The 21,166-nt window shown below is 39.6% G+C and overlaps 1 protein-coding gene across 1 annotated transcript in view; it reads right to left on the reverse strand.

The window, feature by feature from the left end:
• Nucleotides 1–21,166, reverse strand: part of hs3st4 (heparan sulfate (glucosamine) 3-O-sulfotransferase 4) — a 119,507-nt gene that overhangs the window by 32,731 nt on the left and 65,610 nt on the right. The window lies entirely within an intron of this gene.

Genomic DNA, 21,166 nt, shown 5'->3' on the forward strand with positions numbered 1-21,166 from the left:
TGGGTAAAGGAGCAGTGGCCCAGGCCCGAGCCTCCCAGAGCATGTTCTAGTACTACAATGAGATTTGAAGAGACATGGATGGAGAATCACGCAAAACAGGTTGAGATGAAATTATTGGTGTTTATTAATAGTGCGTCTTTCTACGCTCAATAAGGAGGATTAGTGTAAATTATGAAAGTAATTCAACACAATCCAATGGCGATTGTGTAAGCAGCTGCATACGGCAAAATATATAAACACGTTTAATTCATATACTTACTTATAGAGCATGCTTGATTTTGTTTACTCCTACGTATTAATTAATACATTAACTAAGAAGCATGTATTAGTGTACTTAAGGTGGTCTTTATTCACGCATGAAGACTCAAATCGTACAGTAGTTAAGGTTAACTCTTTTTTAGTTTGTGATTAGTACTCATCATTAATTCAAAATTAAGTAAGCATTAATTCATCAACACCGCTATTGTAAAGTGTGACTGGATTAACTATTCCGTACAATTAAAATGGAAACAAACACTCCAATGGAACGAAATGACCACTTTTATTTCCGCAATACTGTATGTCGTGCTTTGTAAATCTATGAATTACAAACTGTATCATGCGATTGTGTCGTGTTAGTTTTTAAATTAGACAGTTTTAAACATCTTTCACATGATATAAACAGGATTATCTCATATGTAAGATTCAGAACGGATTTATCCATTATCTGTCATGAAGCAGCTGAGGACGCAAGCGCAGGTACTCAAAGACTTTAATGATCTAGGCAAACAGTCAATCCAAAAAACATGGTCAGTGACCAGGCAAGGGTCAGGCGATGTGCAAACAAACTAAACAAGGCCAGATAAGATCAAAAAACGTAAACAAAATGAAATCAAAACCAGAGAATCAAACAATGGAACAATGGCTTGGTATACACTGGTACAAGAGATGCAGAGCGTCTATTTTGCAATAACTGAGTGAACTGAATGTCCTTATATACTGTGAGGTTTCTGTGAAGGTGACTGAGTCCAGGTGTGTGTAATCAGAAATCAGGTGAGTGTGAACGTGAGAAAGTCTGGTTGTTGTAGTTCTCGGCGGCCATGTTAGTAGGTCGCGCTGTTTTCTGGGAAGTGTAGTTATAGGCTGAGTCCAGCGTTCCCATGACATTATCCTTTCTAAAGACTGGTGATCCATTATCGATCCATTATCCACAAACTGTTTCAAGTGATAGCCTGACACCGTCAGGCCTCGAATCTGATAGGAAGTCAGACCGCAGTTATGCACCATCTCTCTTTCTTTGTTTGTTTCTATATAATAAGGTGAAGCATATGAGCCATAAGGAATAATTGGATGCCATGTGCTGAATTCCGAGAGAGGCGTACACATTTGAAATGGATTGCTAGATGATGAAGACAAATTGCAAATGATTCTCACTGCTCTCAGTGTTTGCCATGGGCACACAGCTAATCTGCTGTGATTATGGCTCCCTAATAGGTTCATGTATTTTTGACTGAATAATGATGACACCTTGCACAATCCCTTCTGTGAATTAACCAAGTCTCAACAGCCTCCTACAAAACAGTTGGTTTAAGTGAACCTAAAATAGACTTGCCAACTGTTGCCTACACAGACATCCCATTTGGGGGGGAAAAACAAAACAAAACACACACACACACACACACACACACACACACACACACACACACACACACACACACACACACACACACACACACACACACAAAAGACACACAACTAAGTCTGCAAGTTATATCTATTCTGATAACTGATGAATCCAGGAAATTTTATTGCTTAATCAATTCATTTAAAACCAAGAAAAAGGTGCAGATTAAAACCCAGACAGAAAAAATAACCTAATTAACATACAAACATAATCCCTATTATGTTTTTTATATATATATATATATATATATATATATATATATATATATATATATATATATAAAACGTTCCTGTGATGTAGTCTGATATGACGAGAGTTTTCACACACATGCATCAAAAGTCGTGCAAATAAAATTAGCAAGCTAAGTGTTCACTAGATAGCTAAGACAACCTAAAACAAATACAAAAATGCACAGATGACATAATACGGTTATCTGAAAATACAAACTGAAAGCAACAAATGCATTTTAGTCTTCATTCTGTGTTTAAACTATCTAGCAATTACAAGCTACCTATCTACCGGCCCTGTTTGACAGACTGTTGCGCTGCATGAACGGCTGCAGAAGGCTAGTACAATTATACTACAGTGACGCAAAGAGAGAATTTGAGGGATTAGCGCAGAGCATGTGCTGTGCTAATTTCACCACAGTGTTGGCGAGTAGTGCCAAGATAATGCTGGTAGAGCACAGAGCATGGTACCTGGTTAAAGCTAGCTTGCTAAATAAGAGGAAGGCTATTGCTATAAGTGAGAGTTTTTGTTCTTTCAGCTAGTTTGAGATGCAGCTTTGAATTCTCTATAGTGTGTATTGACTCGCACCTCACAGACATCGGATTAATTAACATGGTCTACAAGGGTGCGGCAGACATCATGCTACAATATGTTCTACCATGAGCGGCTTGCAACAGATATGTTTTTCTATAAGAGAGCAAATAAACAAATCATGCATTCACCAGCATACAAGATTAAGGAAATGTTGTATGCATGATATTTTTAGAAACTCATCAGCATAGACTTCCATACACTGCAAAAATGATCTGCCAGTAGAATAAGAAAACTACAAGCTTGAAACGAGTAATAATGTCCAGAAATAGGTTTAATGATCGTATATTTGGTTTATTGTAATCTTATAATGAGAAATACTAGATAAATTTGACAATATTCAAGATATTTTCACTTGCTAAGATCACTTTTTTTTTTTTTGCAGTGCAGAGTAGAAAGATGCTTGGCTCCAATGTGAAACCTTCATATACAGAAACTACATGGAAACTGTGTGGTTATAACCACATGGTCTGGAGTGTGTTATTGTGTTTATATGTGTTTTATTATATTACACTTTTTACATTTTGCCAGTGATTACAATATCCAATTTATTAGTGAATGACACCGCATGCATTTAAACACTTTATATTTAAGACAACGTAGTGGAACGTCCAAGAGACAAGTTAGTTCCTGTTCTCACTTACATTATAATTGAAATAAACAGTTGTTACTTCAGCAGCATCTCTCTCTCCCTCTCTCAAAACATGCAACTTGTCATTTTACCATGAAAGTGTAAACTGGGAAATTCTGCAAACCCTGTGACAAAGCGTTGAGTCTCCTTCCATACTGTAAATGTTAAATAAATGTCTCCAAACAAAACAAACAAAAAAATTCACCACATCAACCAATGCACGTTTTTCTCTGTTAAACAACAATCTGCTTATCTGCTTATTATTATTAGTCTCAGATTATGTGGCGTGTCTGCCATTCAAGTCCCGGCGTATGAGCTTTTACTATAAAAATGATAACATATTCAGTCTGTCCAGGAATTTGCGATCGCAGAAATGAACGCAAAATCAAGCAAACTCCATAATATACGTAGGAGCGTGCAGTTGTTCAAAATTACTGCAGATTCGGGCCAAGACGAGTGACGTGATGTCATCACAACGAACATTCAGTCAAAGCCCTCTTTGAGTCACGTGTGTCGAGCATGAGTACAGCTAAAAGGTTTCATTTACCAACAAACATCACTGCCAAAGACCGTGCAATTGCGCTTTTGTCAAAAAGTTTTGAAAAAATCCGCAACAATCACACAATTTTTTTTTTTTTTTAAATCAGCAAAATCCTGTACAGACTGCGTATTAGAATGAGCACATGTTACAGCCGGTAACTACCCGAGCCGCGTCTTTTGACCAATCAGAGACAAGGATTCAACTATGCTGTGGTATAAATCCACAATTATTATCCAGCTAAACCTGTGATACATTGGCCTAATACATCTCTGCGAAGCAAAACTGTGGTAGACTGGAAGCAAGACAACAGGATTGCTTTGATGGTATCAAAACTGATGTGGTAACAAAAGTATAGAAGTGGTGTTAAATTATTTACCCACTTTTCCTCTCTGATTGTCTTTGAGACAATGACGTGCTTCTGATCTTTATCAGAGGCCGAGACGTCTATAATGCATCACTTTCGATTCCTGTACTCGTCTGAGTCTTCCCAACAAGTTATATGGCATCGCGAGACAATAAACAAATCTACATAATTGATTCATGGCCATCAGTTTTGTGTTTTCTCAGCATATCAGCCCTAGATCATCAGATTTTGCAGCACTAATAAGGTGAGTGTTTATGGATGCAGAAGGCATGGCTGCTTTTGGAGACATTCTGATGTCACTGAGATGCAGTCATAGTACGGATAGAAGAGGCTCCGAGTGTGTCTTTCGTTATTAATAAAAATGTGACAACAGTTCCAGTATGATGGCCCTGAACCTCCATAACCTCCCCCCAAAACCTGTAAAATAAAGCTGGTGATGGGCCTAAAGCCTCAGCACAGACACTCTACGAATTATGCTGTTGTCAAAAAATATGCTTGCACACATATTATCCAACTGCACCGTATAATTATTCACACTGTTCAAAGTGCTCTCAGTCTGATATCAGGATCACATTTGTTAGGTGAGTCTAGCTTTAGAAAGAGGGGGGGAATAAAATAGGTTTTAAAAAAGCTCAGTATAGTGGTGTTCGAGTGCTGGCTTTAAGTGATTTCAAATTACTAGTTGAGATGCCAAACAGATAATCAAATGCAGTGAAATGCTAATTTTTAAACATCTTATTTCGAAGCGCCTTTTTAAACATTTAAAAAAAAAAAAGAAAAAAAAAAAGCATGTCACTCTTTACAACGCAAATGAAAGCGTGCCATCGGCTCCAGCACTCACTGCAAGCACCGCCTTTAATCTTTTCTGGGCTCTAATTCAACATCAAACCAACACAAGCACACTTTGTTCTAACTGAATTCGAAACTTGCAACCAGTTAGCATGCAGCGTTGCACACATCTTTAATCTCTCTCTCTAGGAGACTTGAAAGTCTCTACCTGCTTTAATACACCACCATTATTCTACTCTTAAAGAAAAAACAAAGTGGCCTGTCTCAATGGCTAGCGTCCAGTGGCACTCACCCCCATTGCAATGAAATGCTTTGAGAGGCTGGTAATGGGCTGTATTAACACTATTATCTCAGAAAGTCTGATCCACGTCCAGTTTGGCCACTGACGCAACAGGTCTACGAGAGATACTTATATGGTGAACATGATTTCTTCAGAAACATGTTCCAGGATCAACATTCCTGTAACACCATTCCTTTTTTCCCCTGTAACTGCCCACTAATGTCATTACTGTGTGGCTTCGATTACTCCCATCAGAACCCTTGATGCATTTACAAAATTTAAGCTGCACCGTTTCACCCCTCATACTAAGCAATATAAGCTAAGTTAGGTAGCAATACAACTACTAACTACTGATAGTGTCTGTTTGCAGATAAAAAAATGCTGCTATGGTGAGTTGGTCAATGTCAATGACCCTGAGTTGAGCAAGTGACATCAAATTAACATGGTCGCTCACAGCATGAACGGTAAACAAAGCAGCGTTTCATACATTTAAATGACTTATACTGTAAATATACATCATTCATTACAGTTAGCTAGCTAGCATTTCCTAACAAATGATGAACGTGGAGGCATCCGTGGTGTTTTACCCACGTTGGCGCTCAAACGCAAGTAGGTCAAAAAGGACGTAATTCCGAGCGCTGACTTCCCACTTCTGAGGTAAGTCGAATGCAGAGCACACTGGTGCACATTGATGATGTCATTTGACAGTGATTGGTTAACAGTTATGTTGTTTGTGCAATAACAGAATGAGCCTTATGGCTCATTCTTGAATATGCACTATGTGAAGGAACCTTTGAAATATATGTGCTTTATATTACATTGCCATGGTATTGAAAATTCCAATATATGCAACCAAAAACAACCATTTTTATTGGAAGAACTCAATACAGTACATTTGCATAAACAATAACATCTCCTCCACTGCAGATCCCAACAAATGGAAATCCTACAAGTGGTGGTTCTATTGCTCTTTTTGTTCATGTATGACTGCATATCTAGACACACCTCGATTCCATCCTAATATACATGTATATTGATGGCATTACTACTGTAGATGCCTGATTTCCAATAGACAAATATATAACGGAGAGGTGTCTCCCAACACCACCCAGGCTAATGAGCAAGTCGCCAATCATTATGAGTTGACATCATCAGTGTGCACCTCTTACTCCTTCCATTCCTAAACCACTTGAAAACATAACTGTTAACCATAAAGATGAACAACAGCTCTGAAAATGCAGGGAGTCACCATTACCAATGACCAACTGTATACAGCATACGTAGCATACCATAAGCTTCTTTTCTTCCTCAGATGACTCGATGACTCATAGAAGTTGGTGAACACTGTTCAAGTGCACCATGGAGTCTGTCCTTACATGTTGCATCACCTCCTGCTCTGGTGTCTCACTTCAGCACTGGACTATGTTGCTGAGACACAGCAAACGCACCAATAAAACACAATTTCTCACATCTAACATTCTAAAAACACTAAACACCATGAATACACATTGCTCTTACTTCTCCCAACTAGCAGAGTATACTGAGAAATTTGTGCTGCAAACTTCAGGGAAAGCTTCCACCACTAGCAGACAATCAGAGTGAAAAAATCAGGATTTTGGACCAATATTTTAGTACAGTTAATAGCAGTATTGTACTCTTAAACTGTCAACATCTATTCAGCTGCGCAGACACGTGACAGTTTAACAGCCAGTTGGCATTCGAATCTGTATGATGGTGGTGCAGTGAGTTTTTTAAATTCAAAATTCTCTGCTTTCTTGCTATTAATAAAACAAAATCTCATAACACACTTATATTTGAAATTCGGAACAGTTCCTGATGAAGCTTTGTTAGCATCTTCTTAACCAGCTCCGAGTTAATGTCACCCAGTAGCAGGCTTGGGGAGTAACGGAATACATGTAACAGCATTACGTAATCAAGATCCAAAAAAAACCTGGTAACTATAATTCTTTACAGTTACATCAAAAAACAAAGTAATCAGATTACAGGTAAATTTTGTAAAAAATGGGAAATCTATCAGGATTATTTATTTATTTTTTCATTTAAAACCAAAGAAACAAATCTTTTGACATAACACAGTATAGACAGCTGCTTGATTATAGTTCTGGTTCTCTCTTGCTAGTCGTGACTCACATGAGCAACCTCCTGGTGTATGCGCATATAAATTTTGTGCAAAGTTAATTTGGTAGAAATTAACACACACTGTTCTCTGAAATGCTTTCGATAGGGTGACTATACGTCCTCTTTTTCAGACCTTAAAAAAGCGTCTAAATTTGAGAAAATGTCCGGGATTCAACTTTAGTTTCATTATGATGTGCTTATGGTCTAATACTGCATCATATGTCCTCATGTTTGCATTGCTTTAACCCCTCTGTGTAATTCCCGCCTTCTCGCACACCAAATGGTCGATTACAAATGTCTTGCAGCAACTACTGGACAAATTCCTGCCTCTCAACCATTAGCCTACTCTCAGTGAGCATGCAAAGGTGAAGCGCTGTTGTGTACGGCATCAAACAGTTGCTTGACAATAACAGCAAATGACAGCTGTCCTGAGGCGAAACAATGCCCAAGGTCATATAGGGTCATATTTAATTTCATGTTATCGCATTGCTTCGTATTACATGGCCATTCAAATGTATAAATGATGGCAGAAGGTACACACGTGGCATCTAATATTTTATTCTATGGACACTGAAAATAATGTAGGAATTTATATATATTTATGTTGTGCTAATAGTGTTAATAGTGACTTTTTCAGTGTATTAAAACCTGCATTGATAGTAACACTGTTTTGAATGCTATTAAGACGCGGAAAAAAAAGGTATCCTCTTTTCTGGAAAACCAGAATATGGTCACCCTAACTTTTGCGATGTAATGTTACCCGCATCAGGGACAGTGATCTTTTATTTATTCATCTATTTTCTTAAAACAAATCCAAACATTGAACATGTTTTTAATCTTAAAATGTGCTCAAAATAAAAGTATTTCAGATCATATTATTTTTCCCTTGACTTTATTTAAATGTGACCTTGAAGTAATCCAAAAGTAATCAGATTACATTACTTTCATTGTGATACTTGGATTATGTTACTGATGACAATTTTTATGAAGTAATTTGTAACTGTAATGGAATACATTTTTAAAATAACCCTCCCAACCCCAAGTAGAGAATCTCAGATTAGCCTCTAATTCTGTAATTCCAGGTAAAATACGGGATTATAACACTGTTGCTGTGCAGTTAGTGATTATTTAAACTATTTCTTTCAGTCGTGTTTGTGTGTGTGTGGGCGCATACTGAGTAGGCCTATCCGATTACCGTTAGCCTACAGTAGAAATAAATCAATGAAAATCGAGTAGGAAAAGTGGTTAACTTGCCTACACTGCTTTGCTTTGTGCCATTCGCTAACAGAGTGATTTGTCAGTCGTGTTCCCTGACTACATGAAACTGCGGTGCCAGCTGAACTTCACGTAGAATGATGTGGTTAATACAGTAGGCTAGACACACTTTTAAAATGGACACACAACGGTTGTCTAAATGTATTATACGACACTAAACACCTAATGTGTGTGAATGTGAAGGGAATGTCTGGTGCTGTCAGTCCATTTTTTGTTGCTTTTTCAAGTGATTTTTCAAGTCACTACTTCTAGCAAGCTGCCAACCCGAAACACCGATCAATAACAAGCAAAAGCATACAAAGATTACCTATTGTAACACACGTCCTAATTCTTCCAACTGCGCCTTGAAAATACGTATTGTACTTACTGATTACACATATGAAAGAGTATTGAGGATTCAGCTACGGATTTCGGCCCAACCCTGGTGCTACTCTGTTTAATATTGATGCTGTGAGCTGTGTTGATTTGACATCACTTGCTGAACTCGAGGGTTGAGGAGACCATTCTGAGTTCCTGAGTAGGAATTCTGAGTTGAGGTGGGTGTGATTTAGTGGGCACGGTGGTTTAATGGTTAGCATGTTTGCCTCGTACCTCTGGGCTTGGGGGGTTTCCTCCCCCATATCAAAGACATGCATTGTAGGCTAACCAGCATTTCCAAATGATCCACAGTGTGTAAGATTGTGCCCTGTGATGGGTTGGCACCCTGTCCAGGATGTCCCCCGCCTTGTACAGGCTTCAGGCTCCCCATGGCCCTGAGTACATTAAGCGGTACAGAAAATGGATGGATGAATGGATCTCTAGTCAAATGCAGCATAAGTCCAGGAACTTCTCATTTTAAAAATGTTCTTGTCTGGGGAAAGTATTTAGGTTAAAATTCAAATGAGGCAAATTAATAACAAAATATGATTCAGAAATTAATTTACACGACACATGGACATTAATGATGTATGATGTATGATCTCGTTCATCAAGAGGACCCACTGGTCATGTGAGGTAAGATGCAAGATGCTTCTGAGGGCCTCTCGATGTGTCTAGGTTTGTGTGAGCGGCTGAGTCAGAGGAAGCCAGCACCTGTCATGCTGTCATCCTTACTGATGATGACAGAGAGGTATTGCTTCAGGCTTGTCATACACACACACACACTCTCACTCTCTCTCTCTCTCTCTCTCTCTCTCTCTCTCTCTGCACCTGATCTGCCTCCATGTGTTTTAAGACAGGAGGGGGAGGATATGGGGGGGAAATACTTCAGCCATGCATCCATTCCATTACAGCCGTCAAACAGTGACACGTGGCATCTCACACAGGGATTCGACGGGTTAGAAAGCCCTCAGACTTCCTCATGGCTCGCTCAGAATGCCTCCGACTTCTGCATAACTGTCAGACCAGACCCCGGCAGGTGAGCTGCCAATTTTACCATGCTGATGAATGAAACTCAATGTAGTTTGTCAGAAATATACACAAACACACACACACACACACACACACACACACCCCTTGGGTAAGTGCTACAAATTCACACCTATACACATACACACATACATGGGTACATGCAAACCTACACCTTCTACGACATGTAAAATGATCCCAGGAATATGACAAATCCATGAACACCTATTGCTAACATGCTTAGTGTAGTCATTATGTGTTCCGTAATGATGTGTAGTCTGTTCCATCTAGCTCCTATTCATTTCTTTTCCAATAACGCTAATATGTCACTTGGATGGATCTTTGCCTCAGGCGCAGTAGGGATGCACTGATATGTGATAAGACTTCGCTTCACTCAAGGACTCCCAAATCAGATGATTATTCGCTGTCCTAGGCAGCTCTACTCGGAGGAGGAGGAAGAGGAGGAGGAGTTGGGACTAGAGTGAGGAGAAGCATGCCTGTAACGAGCTCAGCAGTAGCTTTGTGAAAGAAAACCCTTAGCAGAAACCTTGTGGAAAATGAGTAGGTAACGGACAATATTGACATGGTTTCTCATCCCTTTCTGATCTGTTTAAAGAGCTGCCGGTTTTCCTGAGCCAACCCAAACCCAGTTGTCCTTTAATACCTCTACAAAAATAACAGCAGCACACTACTCTCACAGTTTCACTTTATACTTCCGTATTCATTTTCACAAAGGTTGATTTTCAGTACAATTACGGACTGAATGTACGAAAACTTTCATTGTTTTACAAGGAAATCTTTAGCAACATGTTAAAAAAGAGGGATTTTTTTCTATGAGACATTAGATACAGTACATAATGGAAATGTAACAATGTAAATAATAATAATAATAAAGCATGTTTTCTTATACGTTGAATATCAACGTTCTGGTACAAGCATACAATGCGTAGCAACCTATCAAATGTTCACACGTATGCTCCGTGTCACGGAACTGGGACAAACACAACACAAACAAGACCAAAACCAGGAGTCTAAGCATGAACTATGAGATACCGTATATGAGACACAAACTATAGTTTAACGCACAGACAGCACAACACTAGACAAAGGAACGAACCAAAAACCAGTTCACCTGCTATCTGTCCTAAATAGTATCCGAGAATTAGTGTGTCCCAAATTCTAGTATATTGAAATGCGTATCCTAAAGGTACCCGGATTGTCTACTATTTCCGGTAGATTCCCGAAGTGTGGATCCGTTGAGACATTTTCAGCTAATATTACCGTACAACTACTGTACTGTTAACTTGATCTTATTCGCATGGCATAGGGTTAGAGATGGGTGTGGATGAAATAAATTGTGACATACTGTACAGAGCACTCAAGTGAAAGTTTTATACGTTGTTTGATACTATGTATATAACACATGTTCGATACAGGACATTGATATTCACCATATATAAGGTGCTGCAAATAAGTTGCATGCAAACTCGCCCCCCCCAGTGAGACAGGGCTGATATAAACACCACTGAACTGACCGCATATAAACTCCCAGAAGCAAACTTCTTTATGCCCACTAGCAGGCTATCTTAGTGCAATGTGTGCAACAAATGATAGTCATTTACTCCCGAAAGCAGGCATTTCAAAAGGTTGCATGGCAAGGAGAGATGGGGAGAAGAAAGAGGCTGTTACCTACATAGGTGGAAGTGTTATGATGGGCAGTGTGATATAGTGAACTTGGAGACTTGATGCGCAAGTGAAAGTGAACAGAATCCAGTAAATGTGAAGACAGGAAAAATGTCATGTGGAAAAATGGGTAGTTCAGAGGCACAAAATCAGGCACCAAACCTATTAATGATACATATGCTGAGGATTGACAGGAAAGACATCAGGTCATCAGAGTGCTTTCATTTTACAGCAATTAGTTGGCAGGCAGACGAGAAGTCGCCCTGACTACAGAGCAGATCAACATGAGGCAGAGCGAGAGAAAGTCATTTGGTTGGAATAAACGTGCTTGGAAGATGGCAGGGATTTTTAAAATTTATTTATTTGTTTAATTAATTATTAGTTGCTATAAAAATACAGTGAACGTTAAGGACGTGATCTTGCTGACCTTCAGGATGAGGTGCCAGTCATGACCTCCTAATCCTCCAGCCAGAACATGCCCTTTTTTGGCCATTAAACATAAAACAATGCCTTGGGTGACCACAGATAAACTGACTTCAAAAGTACAGCTCTGTTTACTTTTTTCTCCAGATTATAAATTGGTAGTATAGTGGCCTGGGTCGTTTGCTTTTTCCAACGGAAGGGCAGCACAAAAATGCTGACGGAGCTAGCTGAGATGAACGTGAATGACGTAAATATCCCGATGAAAAAAAATCTCCCCAGTGCTAAAAGTGAAGCCAGACAGACTGGCACTCTGAAGAACAAAAGCACAGACACACAGCGTTATAAAATATTGATGATTGTCTTGTCTCCCTAAACACTGTTTGACCAAGTAAATGCTTTTGTTTTTATTGCAAGCCAGTGAGACTACAGTGAAAAAAAGCACTGAGAGTAACTTGTACAATCCACAGAACCGACGGAATCAATGAAAATACTACAGTACATATTACAGTGAATGGTAATAATTCCTTTACATATGTAAACATCCAGCCATCCATTTTCCATACCGCTGATCCTACACAGGGTCGCAAAGGAGCTTTTGAGCCTATACCAGAGAACTTGGGGCCTATTGCAGGGCACAAATGCACACACTATGGACAATTTGTGAAACGCCAATCAGCCTACAATGCATGTCTTTGGAATGGGGGACCCGGAGGAAACCCCCAAAGCACAGGCAAGCTCACTGCTCACAGGGCAGAGGTGGGGTTCAAACCCCCAACCCCGGATGTTTGAGGCAAACGTTCTAAGCACTAAGCCACCATGCCCCCATGTAAACATGAACAGGTTTAAACACTGTGAATACGTGTTTAAAAAAAAAACATCACAATTCAATTCTCACGGCACTCATTCTTAATACCTAGCTACAATTTTTTAATGTAGCTTGCTTTTACTTTTCACTCATGCATAAACTGATCCAAGTGTCTTATTTAATTACAGCGTGTAAAGCACTGAAGGGCGCACTGCTTCATTTCTTTGCAGCAATACACATAACGTTAATATGACCTGCATTAGCCTTATTATGTTGAATTTGGTGATCAAATACATTTTTTCGGGCTTTAAGCAATGCACGGAGAGTTAATTTGATGAGAGTTTGATTGAGAATGCATGGAGTTTGATTACATATTGTTAATCAAACATTTAATTTAATCAGCTTTCTGTTATGCTTTAGTGGACATGCTGACAGGAATGGTCCAGAACTCTGGTCATTTTTAGAGGCTGACTTGAGCACATGTTTATGCAGCAAATAGAGATGACACTGATCCAATACCCAATACCAGCACCAAGCCAATATTAGCAAATTTGGGGGGGATTTTTCCATATTTTAAATATTTATATTTCATTATCATTTATTACATTAAGAATAGAAGTTCTCTGGTTGAATGATAATAATAATAATAATAATAATAATAATAATAATAATAATAATAATAGAAACATTTTAAAGCTTAGTAGTTTTTAAAGAACACAATATTGGATGGTTGTCAGTATCGGCCGATATTCAAGGTTTCAGTATCGGAAAAGGAAAAAGTGTATCATGCAGCAACCCATTAGCCTGCAAACTATAGCTGGGAAGATTTAAAGCAAATGTTTGAGATGAGGAATGCAGCGCATGTTTAAGCCACAGGAGAGATTAAAATCTCAACGTCTCCACTGAGCTACTTGCTGCCTGCCAATTTTCCAAACAAGCCGAGAGGATTTTGAGGTGTTTCCGAGTTTATATAACGCGTCTCACAAACTTCGAGTCTGTTCCTTTAATCTTGAGAGAAACCATATACATTCCACAATTCTACTTTCAGGAGCCGTGTAAACCCCTCCTAATTTTAAACTCACCACTTTATCAGCGACGAGCACTGATGCGCGTCATCATGACGGTGGCAGGAACGGTGATTGCAGCTATGAGAACTATCACACTCCTTTTTCCTGGACCCTGGACTCAGCAGATGTTTTAAAGATGACATCGGATGTATAGGTTGCATGAGTCTTTTTTATTTCATGCGTCATTTGGAGCCAGAGCCACAAACCTATGTGGGAGACATGTTTGCAGCAAAACTTTCATCCACTCCAAATGGTTTCTATGGTAACCGCAAGGGAGGCTTACATGAAAGGTTTCTCTGTGTTGGTAAAATGAAGAAGAAAAAAGCAGAAAAGATAAGGCTAATATATTGGAGTAACCTAATAAAGAAGACTCACATGTAGGCAATGGACCTGTGGGAACATCTATTGAGGTATTGAAGAAATCAATGTATGTGTGTCGCTGAAAGGCCTAAGTGTTGTCACATAACAGCGTTTGTAAATCCATGAATGAGGCTTATATAAGTGACTACCATACAAGTGTTTGCTTTTATTGTCCTTTAATTTCAACAAGTCTGTTTATTGATTACTGCGAGGAACCCAATTACAATCTGATCCAGTCAGAACGAACGGGTCATACAGGTGCAACGCTCTATGCTCGGCCAAGCTCCGGCATAAACACAAGAAAAAAGTTGTCTTCATTTAGTCCATCGCAGGGTATCATGTACACACACACACTCTTCACACACCATTCCTGGGACTGTCCTCCCCAGGTTTCTGGGAGAACCAGAGAATCCGGAGCAAACCAACACGGACATGAGGAGAACAGTACACACAGAGAGTAACCCATGCTCAGGATCCAACTCAAGCTCCAGGGAACCTGTGTAGAGTACAGCACCGATACTGCTATTAACTGTTATTATTTTGTTTAAAGCTCTTGTTTTTTTCATTTAGTACTGCCCTTCAGCAGCTACATAAGATATGTACATGTTTCTCAGAAGACAAAATAATAATCATTTACACCGACCATCCTGTAAAAATGTACACCCCCCTGGCTCTTAATGTTTGCACCTTTCGTAATAGTTGTGTACGAGTCCCTCAGTGTCCTCAGATCTCAACGTCATACTGTTTAGTCACTGTTGAAAGGGGATCAAATATACAGAAGATGCTGGAAAAGTAAAGAATGTGCAGGACCTGGAGGATTTTTCTGAAGAACAGTGGGCAGTTTAATGGCTCAGGACAAACAAGGGACTCATGAACAACTATCAAAAAACACAGTCATTGATCATCCAGATAACAACACACAGTATTAAGCAAAAAAAGTACACTCCTCTATTTTCACACTCTGTAGCATTATGGGTGAGGCGGGACACAGCGAAAAGGGGCGGAGTCATTGGCTTGTCAGCTCGCCTCCTATTGGCTCGCAGCAGGTGGAGTTTATCGTCTCTGTGAGCTCTGTAAATAGATAAAGCAAGTCAGCGGCCTAATTAAAGCACAGCATGTAACACTGGTTTGTTTTTGCTTATGTTGCAGAGGCAGCACGCTGACAGAGCTACTGTAACAGATAACTGCACAAGACCTTCAACAAAGGGCGGAAAGGTCACAACAACTGGTACAGAATTATGAGGATCTTCGTATTTAAAATTCTTTTTTGTTTGTTTATGTTCCTCTTGATAAATGTCTCAGCTGTGTGTGGCTCTGGGTCCCCCCCCACCCCTGCTCTCTTGGTAAACACCACATGGTAATACTGCTATAGAGAAATAAAGATATAAAATAACAGTCATTTGCTGAAAATGGAAAGTCATTTGCTGGAAATGGCAGACTAATCTGCTATGTAGATTTGTTATCTCGACTAGATTTCTCTCTCTCCCCCTCTCTCTCTCTTCATCTTTACACACTCTGCTTTCTAGGGGCTCTCAGCGGTTTTTATTTATTTTTTTGATTATGGCAAATGGAATGTAGAGGATTAGAAATGTGTAATCTTTTAGTAGCTGTGTGGTCAGGGATTGCAGTAAATGACACATACAGCAGGACTTTTCTCGCTTATGTTTTTGCCGTGCAGTCCTGCTGATGAGACAAATCTGTATCATCTTTTTTGCAAAGTCTGAATCATAGCACACTGCTGGAAATCTTGGCCTTATTAAGGATTATTTGTGGATTTTAGGCGTGCTCAGTGGGTTCAGAAATAATCAAATGTATACTACTCAAAATGTAGAAAACCAAGACAGGTCCACATTTTACAGTTACAAAGTTCGACATAAACGCTGATGACCATGACTTAATGCACATCACACTTGTTTGTTCGTTTTTTTCCTAAAAGGAAAGACCATGCTTGTTTCAGAGAAGTGATAGTAGCTGAGAAACTACTTGAGGTTTTCCTCAAGTAAACTGTATTCCCTCAGAAAACGTTACCACTGGCGCAGAGGTGTGTGGGGGGGGGGGGGGGGTGTAAGTAGGAATGAGTTGTAAGTCTGGAGCTTTATAATGAATTGTAGTTTTCAAAGTCTTCTGACTTCAATGATAAGTGTTAAAAAAGTTCTATTCGGTGAGCAATGTATCCATGTATATTCCAGGGAGGGCTGGGGGAAAATCATAGGCCTTAAAGGATCGATTTTTGTCACTCATCACTCCTCGTGCATCACTGCAGAAGTTGTTTACTGGCTCTCCTGCTAGAGATGCAATCAGCTGTACACTGGAGAAACCAAGAGGAGACTGGCTGATCATTTAGTCGAGCAGCTTTGTAGCATCAGAATGAAGGATTTCTCCTTTCCGATGGCGAGACATTTCAGTCGTGATGGACATAACATTAACGACATCTCTGTCTGCTGGTTGTTGGTATGGGAGCAATGAAGGGCAGAAACATAAGGAGACGGAGCTCTTTTGGATTGAATGTGTCATGTTTTGGAATTATATTAGTGACTTTTTTGAATATCTATTGGTCTAAAGGTGCATTCACACATACAGCGACTTGCACCTTAAGAAGCACTTCTGGTTTCTCTAGAAACGTGTACTATGCTCTATATACAAGGTGTCCCAAAAGTCTTCATACGTAGGGGGAAAATAAAACTTTTTTTAGCTAAATGTCTTCCAAAATTTTCAATACTTAGTTGATTATATATATATTTTTAGATAGACTTTTAAGAATGCCTTTGACAAGAGAATAAGGTATTGAAATTCGCACGGCTGGATCGGGAAGCTGTCGCAAGGTTGTGATGGACTTTAGCAGGAAACATGGCAAGTGCATCACACACCATGACACTGTTGCCAAACTTATTAACAAATTCAAAAAGACTGGAAGTGTGTGGACCAACCGAGGAGTGGACGTCCAAAAACATCCACGGATGGAGGCACAACTGAAGTGGTGCTGGCAAACACTGTCCCCTGTGTATGGAGATTGTTGGGACACCCTCTATATATTGTATATGCAGTATATTTTATTATATTTAGAGGTCGAAGGCACATTCTCAACCAGCTCACTAGCAGGGAAAATAGTAAAAGCTTAAAGTAAAACTAAACGCTGCCCACAGCCAAGCAGACAGGATTGATCAACATCAATCATGGCAAGGGAAACATCTGGAGTTGGCAGAGTGCCGAGATGCCTGTTAATTCCCTCAAATTCCACCAACGTCCAAGCATCTGGACAAACTGTTGAGTATCCTGACCATGATGATGTTTCACTGTGCTGTTTGTGCCAATAGCACACTCTTCTTCCGTGCCTGCAACTCAGATCAGTGAAGAACAGCAGGTGATATTTGGGTACAGACATTCACCTCCAGCTGAGCACAGCCACAGGGGACAGCTTACAGGCAAACATGTTCACTCTACAGTACAGCAAGTGCGCCTCAACTCCACGCTGTAATTACTTTTATTTGGTCATAAAAGAACAATAATTATTATTAAAAGTGATGACAAGCAAACAGACATTCATCATCAAGCGTGATGAGTATCCTCAAACCAAATGAGGTATGACTAAACGTCCTCCTTGGAAAATAGAAATGCTGGATTTTGTGCAGCTCAGAGCAGAAGGAAATGAAGAAGCATGACATTGTGGAGTGGTTTTTAAAGAATACGCAAGCAGAGAGTTTTGTGCCAGTTGCATAAACACACCAATCAGCACAACAGACACAGCGAGTTGGGCAAGGCAGGATGAAAATCCATGACACACTGTGACTAAAATGGGAATCCTAAATGAAGTGTGTCTTTCCTACACACATGCACCTCATCACAGCGAATTAAGGCTGCAGTTCGATTTCAAAACACCCATCGCCAAACTGTGCCTAAATCAATCCCAAAGCAAGTGTGTGTAATAAAAAGATATTTGCCACCAATCTGCCCCCTTTTTTTTGTGCCTCTCACAGGTTTTTCAAGCTCAGGATTTTGATGCAGAAATCTCTGTGCCACACGCTCATCTTTTTCACGACAACAAAGTGCAGCAAAAATAGATACATGTGATCAAAGTACATCTGAAATATGTGATAAGAAAAATAAATCAGTCTGGAAAAAAAAAAAAAAAAAAAGAGAAGGGAATGAACAAGGGAGATGTTCAGTCTGAGAAAAGAGTGAGAGTGTGTATGAGGAATCCTGTAAATGCTTTGCATCACTTGGGGGTTATGTTATCTGCAGTCTCTATCAACGTTTAAAACAGAACTGGAGGCAGAGAATTGAAAAGGGATGGAGAAGAGACAAAATACAGTAATCATTTTAAAAATAAGGCGGGGGAGAGATGGTGATTGGTTGGTGGTTATTTGAGACGGATTTGAGACAATTTGGTCAATCCATGACTGTCCCTGAATCTCCTGTGCAGTTTAAACTAGGTCATACATTCTCCACATTTTGTGCTTGAGATATCTAACTAAATCCGCTCACAGGCCATTTCCCGGCAACAGCAGAGGATGACGCAGGTATTAAAAATTAATGGACAATACACTGCTCTCTGAATGCCAATTACATCTCCAGAGGCCTGTCCTCACGGCCCTCAAAATACTGACGCAAACAATGAAATAAAACTGTCTAAAAATAAGGCTTTTAATTACATCTGTGCCACTTTGCATAAATTTAATACACAGGTTCAGCGCAAAAAAAAGCAGGGTAAACAAATATTCAATAACAGCCCATGGAAAGGTCAACATTCCTTACAGCTTTCTTTAGCCACCATTTTGTGAGGGGAAAAAAAACAAAAAAAAAAAAACACAGTGATCTACATCCTGACACAATGTACAGCACAGAGGAGAGGTGGTTTTCACACTGGGCACGTGTGCTGCGGTCCGAATCAGAGTGTGATTGTTCCCGGCGCCCCTGTAGCGTTCTTCTGGTTTCAGACTCACTTGATTCTTTCGAGCCCCAGTGCATTTGCTTTCATCTTATGTCATCACAAACATGTATGGAAAACACAAAGCTCATGGGGACAAAACTTCAGAGTGTCCCCTTTCAAAAGAGACCCAAACCATGCATGTACTTCAAATGGATCAAGAACAGCTTTAATTTAATTTGGCTATGCCTTGCTTAGGCATTTTAGGCTAATTTTACTGAAACTTTATGGGGTTAAACACTATATGTTTAAACACCTGACCGTCACCTTTGCTGTTATAATAACCTCCACTCTTCTGTGAAAAGGCTTTCCACTAGATTTTGAAGCATCCTTGTGGGAATTTCTACCCATTCAGCCAAAAGAACATTAGTGAGCATGTTGAGTGAGGAGGTCTGGGGTGCAGTCGGTGTTCCAGTTCATCCCAAAGGTGTTCAGTGGGGTTGAGGCCAGGATTCTGTGCAGGACGCTCGAGTTCTTCTACTCCAACCTTAACGCACCATGTCTTCATGGAGCTTGCTTTGTGCACAGGGGCTTCGTTGTGCTGGACCAAGTTTGGTACATTCAGGTGGTTCCTGGCACCCCCAGCAGTGTTGGTCTGGTTTCAGACTCACTTGATTTTAGCATCCCTGGATCATTTGCGTTCACTGTCCATCATCACAAATGTGCATGATGAGCACACAACGCAACTCACCATATTTTTTGTTTGTTATTATTTTGGTGCTGTCATCATCGGCTGTGTGTCATCAATGTGCAGAATTGGACCTCTGTTTCCCACAATGTTTCCCTGTCACTCATGGTACATGTGTGTTGTGGAAACTAATGATGTCATCATCGGCTAAAAGACACGCGCAGGTTACTTTACTTCCTGAGCAAGTGCAGACCCGAGTACGAGTTGCGTTCATATTCAATGGAATCGTGGATCAGTTCCAGTGCAACCGAATTCAGACCACCTCTTACAGCTAGTCTCGGGTTGGTAATGCGGTTACCAATTTATCAATTTTTTATCCAAACTGTGCTCTGTTTGAGACTAAACTGCCATTGTGAAAGCCCCCTAAAACCATGGTCACACCGAGAGTGACCACTGGTTATGAATGAATGAGTGTGGTAATCACAGCATGTGGTGCCATACGAGCAAACTGGCATGTCCAGTACACGTCCATGTTAATTGAATTTTCACTGTCCTTCATATTTGACTGCCTGCTCCCACCTACATGAGAGTTAAAACAATCCACTCCTGGATGATTTGAGTCTCAATGCACACATCTAGAACAGACATTTTTACAAACAACTACTGCAAATCCTCTACCTCAAATAGATAAAGAATGAAAATTTTAGCTGTGTTCAAGCATATATGGATAAAATTTTCCCATCTGCATGAAGTGTTTTTGAAAATCTCAATCCACAGAAAACTCACTAAAAACAGCTCACATGAGTATGACACCCCAATGATAGCATGTCATAAACTGTTATGACAAAAGAATAACGTTAACACAATGGTTAATACCTGTGGACTGTTCATGGGGTGGAGCTACTGTTTTAATTGATTATAAAGTCAACAAGACCCAAGTGTTACCCAAAATCTCAGTTTGCAACAATAGTACTAGAGCAGTGGAATCATGAGTCAGCAATACATCATGTATCAATTCCCTGTGCCTCCAGATTGGTTTGTAATAATAAAACAAAAGTGAAATTGCACTGCAAACATTTATCGATAAATAGATAAATTCCACACGTTCTATATTCTCAGCCAAAAAAGAAATGTCCCATTTTCAGGAGACTGTGGCTTAAAGATAATTTTGTAAAATCCAAATAGACATAAACATAACATAACAAAATGTGGAATATATATATTTTGTGTGTGTGTGTGTGTGTGTGTGTGTGTGTGTGTGTGTGTGTGTGTGTGTGTGTATATATATATATATATATGCATACATACAACCCCATTTTCAAAAAATGTGGGACGTTGTATAAAATGTATACAGGTTAATAGCATGGGTTTATGAGATTTGCAAATCAT

The sequence above is a fragment of the Ictalurus punctatus genome, chromosome 24 (genome assembly GCF_001660625.3).
Source record: "Ictalurus punctatus breed USDA103 chromosome 24, Coco_2.0, whole genome shotgun sequence".
Classification (NCBI taxonomy): Eukaryota; Metazoa; Chordata; class Actinopteri; order Siluriformes; family Ictaluridae; genus Ictalurus; species Ictalurus punctatus.